Source organism: Physeter macrocephalus, chromosome 12 (assembly GCF_002837175.3).
Source record: "Physeter macrocephalus isolate SW-GA chromosome 12, ASM283717v5, whole genome shotgun sequence".
Classification (NCBI taxonomy): Eukaryota; Metazoa; Chordata; class Mammalia; order Artiodactyla; family Physeteridae; genus Physeter; species Physeter macrocephalus.
Window position 1 is genome coordinate 90,052,944 of NC_041225.1, and position 7,454 is coordinate 90,060,397.

A 7,454-nucleotide genomic window follows, 5' to 3' on the forward strand; every position below is an offset into this window, starting at 1 on the left:
GAATATGTTACAAAGAAATGAAAGATATCCTATGTTCTTAGATTGGAAGAATTAAAAATGTCAAAATTGCCATACTACCCAAAGCAATCTACAGCTACAATGTGATTCCTGTCAAAATACCCATGACATTTTTCACAGTATTAGAACAAATAATGCTAAAATTCATGTGGAACCATAAAGGCCCCAAATTACCAAAGCAATCTTGAGAAAAAGCAAAGAGTTGGAGGTATCATGCTCACAGACTTCAGACTATACTGCATGGTACTGGCACAAAAACCGACATATAGATAAATGGAACAGAATAGAAGGCCCAAGAATAAACCAACACACCTATGGTCAATTAATCTATGACAAAGGAGGCAAGAATATACAATGGAAAAAAGACAGTGGTCTTCAATAAATTGTGCAGGGACAACTGGACAGCTACATGTAAAAGAATAAAATTAGAACACTTCCACACACCACATACAAAAATGAACTCAAAATAGATTAAATACCTAAATGAAAGACCAGAAACCATAAAACTCCCAGAAGAGAACATAGGCAGAACACTCTTTGACATAAATCATAGTAATATTTTTTGTATCTGTCTCCTAAGGCAAAATAAATAAAAGCAAAAATAAACAAATAGGACCTAATTAAATTTAAAAGCTTTGGCACAGCAAAGGAAACCATCAATAAAAATGAAAAGACAACCTATGCAATGGGAGAAAATATTTGCAAATGATATGACTGACAAGCAGTTAATATCCAAAATATACAAACAGTTCATACAACTCAATATCAAAAAAGCCCAAACAACCCATTCAAAAAATGGGCAGAAAATCTGAATAGATATTTTTCCAAAGAAGACACACAGATAGCTGAAAGGCACGTGAAAAGATGCTTGACATCACTAATTATTTGAGAAATGCAAATCAAAAATGAGGTATCACCTAACACCTGTCAGAATGGCTATCATCAAAAAGTCTACAAATAAATGTTGGAGAGAATGGGGAGAAAAGGGAACACTTGTACACTGTTGGTGGACTGTAAATTGGTGCAGCCACTATGGGAAACAGGATGGTGGTTCCTAAATAAACTAAAAATAGGACTACCATATGATCCAGCAGTTCCTTTCCTGGGTATATATCCAGAAAAAAATGAAAACACTAATTCGAAAAGATACATGCCCCCCAATGTTCACAGCAACACTATTAAAATAACCAAGATATGGAAGCAACCCAGTGCCCCTCAACAGATGAATGGATAAAGAAAAGAATAATATTCCATTATTTATACATATATATGTGTATATATATATATACTATATATATAAAATGGAGTATTATTCAGCCATAAAGGACAATAAAATTCTGCCACTTGCAGCAATGCAGATGGACCTAGAGAATATTATGTTTAGTGAAATAAGTCAGACAGAGAAAGACAAATACGTATAAGATAGAACTTATATGTGGAATCTAATAATAATACATAAATATGTATATATATACATATGTACATATGCAAAACAGAAACAGACTCACAGATATAGAAAACAAACCAGTGGTTACTAGAGAGGAGAGAAAAGGGGGGAGTGGAAAATTAGAGGTATGGGATTTAAGAGATACAAACTACTATTTGTAAAATAGGTAAGCAACAAGGATCTATTGTATAGTAAAGGGAATTTCAGCCATTATCTTGCAATAACTTTTAATGGAGTATAATCAATAAAAATACTGAATCACTATGTTGTACACCTGAAACTAATGTAATAATGCAAACCAAGTATACTTCAATTTTTAAAAAGAGGCAGAATTGCAACACTCTTCCCCACCTGTTGGTCCCTGCCTCTGCAGGAACTGAGAGGGGTGCATATCTGAGCAAACTCGCCCCCCCACACACAAGCCAAGGCCTCCTTTGGTGTGCAGACCCCAGCATGCCTGCATGCCACCCCTGCCAGGGCCTCCTGGGAAGTCAGCCCTAGGCGCCCCAGCTTGAGATGGGTGTCCGCCAGTGCTGGTGGGGGCTGGGTGCTAAAGTGTGGAGTTAAGAGAGTGGACCTGGGGAGAGGACAGCTGTTGGCTGCATGGAGACAGCCTGAAGGGACAGGAGTGATGAGATTGGCTGCACGGGGACAGCCTGAGGAGATGGAAGTGAGGACCTCCAGGGCTGGGAATGCTCCTGGAGGAAGCGTGGTCTGCCTTGGAAGTGAGGCACCATTGTTGAGTGGCGTGAAAGGGGCAGGGCTGCCATCACAGACTCTCTCCTCACATGCCAGCCCCTGCCTCCATGGGCACATGGAAGGACTCCCATCAGAGCGAGCACACCCCAGTCTGCTCACCTCTGCTGCCATGGGCACTAGAGGGGGATCCCAGCAGAGTGAGTGCATGCGCCCCAGTCGTGGCTGCCTTGTACCTCCCCTGCCTGAGTGAGCACATGCCCCCCAGTCTGTCACTGCTTCTTGCCCCTCCCACCTAAGTGAGCAAGCATGCCCCAGTCAGTCCTGCCTTCACCCCCTATCACCTGGGAGGGGAACAGATGCATTAGCGTGACCCACATGCAGAGGTGGGGTCAAAACTAAAGCTGAGCTCCAGGGGCTGTGCAACTAAGGAAGAGGAACTGAAATTTCTCCATGCAGCTGCAGAAGCTACAGACTAAACCCTCACAATTGACTTGAGAAACCCAGCATCTGCGGAGCATCTGAATGGACAAAGATTGCTCCCACAACTGCGACCTGTCTAGCTTTAGCAGCTGTGGACTTTGGGGGCAAGTACATGTGGGAGCTGGGCCAGGACAGAGTCTGAGCTGCTCCCAAAGTGGGTCCAGAGAACTACCTAAAGGTCTTGTAAGGTCTCCTGGGGAGGCAAGGGTTGGCTGTGGCTCACTGTAGGGGAAAGGACACTGAGAGCAGAGGTCCCAGGAAAATTGTTTTTATTTACTTTTTATTTTATTTAAAAATTTTTTTCTGAATTTTTATTTTTTATTTTATTTTACTTTTTGTTGTTTTGTTTGGTTTTGTTTGTTTGTTTGTTTTTTGTGGTACGTGGGCCTCTCACCACTGTGGCCTCTCCCATTGTGGAGCACAGGCTCCGGACACGCAGGTTTAGCGGCCATGGCTCATGGGCCCAGCTGATCCGCAGCATGTGGGATCCTCCCGGACTGGGGCACGAACCCACATCCCCTGCATTGGCAGGCGGACTCTCAACCACTGCACCACCAGGGAAGCCCCTTGTTTGGGTTTTTTGCTTGCTTTCTTCTTTTTGCTATTGTTTTGTTTTTTTGATTATTTTCTTCTGGTTTTGTTTGTTTCTCTTTTTCTTTTTGGTTTTTATCATTTTTTGCCATTTTTGTGTTTTTTTTCTTTGCTTTTCTTTTTAGTTTGCTTTCTGGTTTTGTTTTATTTTTAGTTTTTGTTTTGAGTTCCTTTCTTTGGTTATTTTCTTTGATTTTTTTCATTTTGTTCCCAGGCCAGGGGTTGTACCTGAGCCCCCAGAGTGGGAGCACCAAATCCCAGCCCCAGGGAATATTAGTCAGTGTGGTCTCTCCCAGAGGTCTCCATCTCAGCAACAAGATCTGGATCCACTGAACTGCCTGCAGGTTCCAGTGATGGACACCTCAGGCCAAACAACCAGTAAGACAGGATACAGCCCACCCATCAGCAGACAGGCTGCCTAAATTCATGCTAAGCTCACAGACACCCCCAAACACACCCCCTGTCGTGGCCCTGCCCATCAGAGGGACACGACTCAGCTCCACCCACCAGAGCACAGGCAACAGTACCCCCCACCAGGGAGGATTACACAAGTCCCTGGACCAGCCTCAACCACCAGGGAGCAGACACCAGAAGCAAGAGGAACTATGACCCTGAAGCCTGTGGAAAGGAGACCACAAACACAGTAAGTTAAACAAAATGAGAAGACAGAGATATATGCAGCAGATGAAGGAGCAAGATAAAAACCCACAAGACCAAACAAATGAAGAGGAAATAGGCAGTCTAACTGAAAAAGAATTCAGAGTAATGAGAAAGCCTGTGGAAAGGAGACCACAAACACAGTAAGTTAGACAATATGAGATGACAGTGAAATATATTGCAAAGGAAGGAGCAAGGTGAAAACCCAAAAAACCAAATAAATGAAGAGGAAGTAGACAATCTACCTGAAAAAGAATTCAGAGTAATGATAATAAAGATGATCCAAGATCTCGGAAATACAATGGAGGCATGGATTGAGATGATACAAGAAATGTTTAATACAGACATAGAAGAACTAAAAAACAAACAAACAGTGATGAACAACACAATAACTAAATGAAAAATGCACTAGAAGGAATCAATAGCAGAATAACTGAGGCAGAAGAATGGATAAGTGACCTGGAAGACAGGATGGTGGAAATAATTGCTGAGGAGCAGAATAAAGAAAAAACAATGAAAAGAGATGAAGATGGGGATTTCCCCATCCAGTGTTTAAGAATCCGCCTTCCAATGCAGGGGATGCAGGTTTGACCCCTGGTCGGGGACTAGATCCCATATGCCACAGGGCAACTAAGCCAATGTGCCACAACTACTGAGCCTGCATGCCACAACTCGAGAGCCAGTGTGCTGCAACTACTGAGCCCATGTGCTCTGGAGCCCATGCACCACAACTAGAGAGCCCGTGTGCCACAACTACTCAGGCTACGCATGCTGGAGCCCATGCACCACAACTAGAGAAGCCCACACACCACAATGAGGAGCGCTTGTGCCACAATGAAAGATCCCACGTGTCACAACAAAGACTTAATGCAGCCGAGTAAATAAATGAATAAATAAATAAATATTTTTTAAAAAAGAAATGAGGACAGTCTCAGAGGCCTCTGGGATAACATTAAATGCACCAACATTTGAATTATAAGGATCCCAGAAGAATAGAAAGAGAAAGGGTCTGAGGAAATATTTGAAGCGATTATAGTTGAAAACTCTCCTAACATGGGAAAGGAAACAACCACCCACATCCAGGAAGTGCAGAGAATCCAATACACGATAAACCCAAGAAGAAACATGCAGAGACACATATTAATCAAACTAAAGAACGTTAAATACAAATAAAAAATATTAAAAGCAACAAGGGAAAACAAACAAAAAACATAGAAGGGAATCTCCATAAGGTTATCAGCTGATTTTTCAGCAGAAACTTTGTTGGCCAGAGGGAATGGCAAGATATATTTAAAGTGATAAAAGGGAAAAACTTACAACCAAGACTACTCTACCCAACAAAGACCTCATTCAAAGGAGAAATCAAAAGCTTTACAGACAAGCAAAAGTTAAGAGAATACAGCACCACTAAACCAGCTTTACAACAAATGCTGAAGGAAATTCTCTAGGTGGAAAAGACAAAAGAAGAAGAAGACCTACAAAAACAAACCCAAAACAATTAAGAAAATGGCAGTAGGAGCATTCATATCAATAATTACCTTAAATGTAAATGGATCAAGTGCTCCAACCAAAAGACACAGACTGGCTGAATGGATACAAAAACAAGACCTGTATATATGCTGTCTATAAGAAACCCACTTCAGACCTAGGGACACATGCAGACTGAAAGTTAGGGGATGGGAAAACTTTACTCCATGCAAACTGAAATCAAAAGAAAGCCAGAATAGCAATACCAGACAAAATAGACTTTAAAATAAAGACTGTTAGAAGAGACAAGGAGGACACTACCTAATGATCAAGGGATCAATCCAAGAAGAAGACATAACAATTGTAAACATGTTACTAAATACTCAATGGATCACTAAAGAAATCAAAGAGAAAATCCAAAAAATACCTAGGACAAATGACAATGAAAACACAACAATCGAAAACCTATGGCATGCAGCAAAAGCAGTTCTAAGAGGGAAGTTATAGCAATACAATCCTACCTCAAGAAACAAGGAAAAAGACTTCCCTTGTGGCACACTAATTAAGAATCTGCCAGACAATACAGGGGACATGGGTTTGATCCCTGGTCCAGGAAGATCCCACATGCTGTGGAGCAACTAAGCCTGGGCACCACAACTACTGAGCCTGCACTCTAGAGCCTGCAAGCCACAACTACTGAGCCTGTGCACCACAATTACTGAAGCCTGTGTGCCCTAGAGCCCATGCGCCACAACTACTGAGCCACGTGCTGAAACTACTGAGACCCATGTACACTAGGGCCTGCATGCTGCAACTACTGAGCCCAGGTGCTGCAACTACTGAAGCCTGTGCACCTAGAGCCTCTGCTCTGCAACAAGAGAAGCAACTGCAATGAGAAGCCCACACACCACAACGAAGAGTAACTCCCACTTGCCACAACTAGAGAAAGACTACATGCAGCAAGAAAGACTCAATGCAGCCAAAAACAAACAAACAAACAGGAAAAATTTCAAATAAACAACTATCCTTACACCTAAAGCAACTAGAGAAAGAACAAAAAAAATCCAAAGTTAGTAGAAGGAAAGAAGTCATAAAGATCAGACAAGAGATAAATGAAATGGAGACAAAGAAAACAATAGCAAAGATCAATGAAACTAAAAGCTGATTCTTTGAGAAGATAAACAAAATTGATAAACCTTTAGCCAGACTCATCAAGAATAAAAGGGAGAGGATTCAAATCAATGAAATTGAAAATGAAAAAGAAGTTACAATGGACACTACAGAAATACAAAGGATCATAAGATATTACTACAATCAATAATATGCCAATAAAATGGACAACCTAGAAGAAATGGACAAATTCTTAGAAAGATACAAGCTTCCAAGACCAAACCAGGAAGAAAGAGAAAATATGAACAGACTAATCACAAGTACTGAAATTGAAACTGTGAATGGACTATCCTGGTGGTCCAGTGGTTAAGAATCTGCCTTTCAATGCAGGAGACGTGGGTTCAATCCCTGGTCAGGGAATGAAGATCCCATATGCCGTGGGGCAACTAAGCCCACATGCCACGACTACTGAGCCTGCATGCTTTTCTGCCACAACTAGAAAAGCCCACACACTGCAGCTACTGACCTCGTGCACTCTAGAGCCTGTGTACCGCAACTAGAGAAGCCCATGTGCCAGAACTAGAGAGAAGCCCGTGTGCCACAACAAAGACCCAGCACAGACAAAATTTTTTTAAAAACCTTACAACAGGGCTTCCCTGGTGGCACAGTGGTTGAGAGTCTGCCTGCCGATGCAGGGGATACGGGTTCGTGCCCCAGTCTGGGCAGATCTCACATGCCGTGGAGCAGCTAGGCCCATGAGCCACGGCCACTAAGCCTGTGCGTCCGGAGCCTGTGCTCCGCAACAGGAGAGGCCACAACAGTGAGAGGCCACAACAGTGAGAGGCCTGTGTATCACACACAAAAAAACAAAAAACCTTACAACAAACAAAAGCCCAGGGCCAGATGGCTTCACAGGAGAGTTCTATCAAACATTTAGAGAAGATCTAATACCCATCCTTCTCAAACTGTTCCAAAAAATTGCAGA